This window comes from Borostomias antarcticus (assembly GCF_949987555.1).
Source record: "Borostomias antarcticus genome assembly, chromosome: 20".
Lineage (NCBI taxonomy): Eukaryota > Metazoa > Chordata > Actinopteri > Stomiiformes > Stomiidae > Borostomias > Borostomias antarcticus.
The window spans coordinates 16,942,634-16,943,945 of record NC_140253.1 but is presented as its reverse complement, the minus strand read 5'-3'; positions in this window follow the sequence as shown (position 1 = coordinate 16,943,945).

Here is a 1,312-nt window from a genome sequence, read left to right as displayed (position 1 = left end):
CGCGCGTGTGTGTGTGTGTGTGTGTGTGTGTGTATGAAGAGGAGAAGTGTCTACTGTGGGTTTGTGTCATTCCTCACACAGATATCATCACCAACCTCTCTCTCTCTCTCTCTCACACACACACACACAACACAGGGTGCGTCAATACAAAGCAGAGATGTGTGTGACAGCTTTTGCCTAGTTTTGCCTCAAACACTCACTGACATCGATTCAAAGACCCTCATAGACTCAGAGAGAGAGAGACAGTCACACACACTTAAACACATGTAAAGACCCTCATAGACTCAGAGAGAGAGAGACAGTCACACACACTTAAACACATGTAAAGACCCTCATAGACTCAGAGAGAGAGAGAGACAGTCACACACTTAAACACATGTAAAGACCCTCATAGACTCAGAGAGAGAGAGACAGTCACACACACTTAAACACATGTAAAGACCCTCATAGACTCAGAGAGAGAGAGACAGTCACACACACTTAAACACATGTAAAGACCCTCATAGACTCAGAGAGAGAGAGACAGTCACACACACTTAAACACATGTAAAGACCCTCATAGACTCAGAGAGAGAGAGACAGTCACACACACTTAAACACATGTAAAGACCCTCATAGACTCAGAGAGAGAGAGACAGTCACACACACTTAAACACATGTAAAGACCCTCATAGACTCAGAGAGAGAGAGAGACAGTCACACACACTTAAACACATGTAAAGACCCTCATAGACTCAGAGAGAGAGAGACAGTCACACACACTTAAACACATGTAGAGTCAGTAGAATGTAAATGATGTTAAGGAAGTTGAGTAAAGGAGTGTTTAATCTGTAATAGGGAGGAGGGTGAAGGTGATGAGATGATGGGGAAAGGGGGGTTCAGAGGGTCTAGTTGTGTTTGTTTTCATGACTGTTTGATTGTCTTTGTTTTGATTGTGTATTTGTGCTGGTAGAGGGTTGGACATTGATCATCTTAGCTTCTTCCATCCCCTTTTCAAACTGTTCATGAGTTTGTTGCTGTATTTCATTGTTCATGTTATTTGTTTTCTTCTGTGGTGTTATGGTGCATGTGTGATGTTATTTGGTGTGTGTGTGTGTGTGTGTGTGTGTGTGTGTGTGTGTGTGTGTGTGTGTGTGTGTGTGTGTGTGTGTGTGTGTGTGCACATATGAATACAGGTATATGAGTATAACTAGAAAGGGTGCTCAGAGAGCACAGGCCTCTGTGCATGAATGTGTTTTGTTGTGTAACTGAGTTGAAATGGTTCAAGTCCCACCTCAGTTTATATCTAATAGACCACAGGATCCAGCTAAGA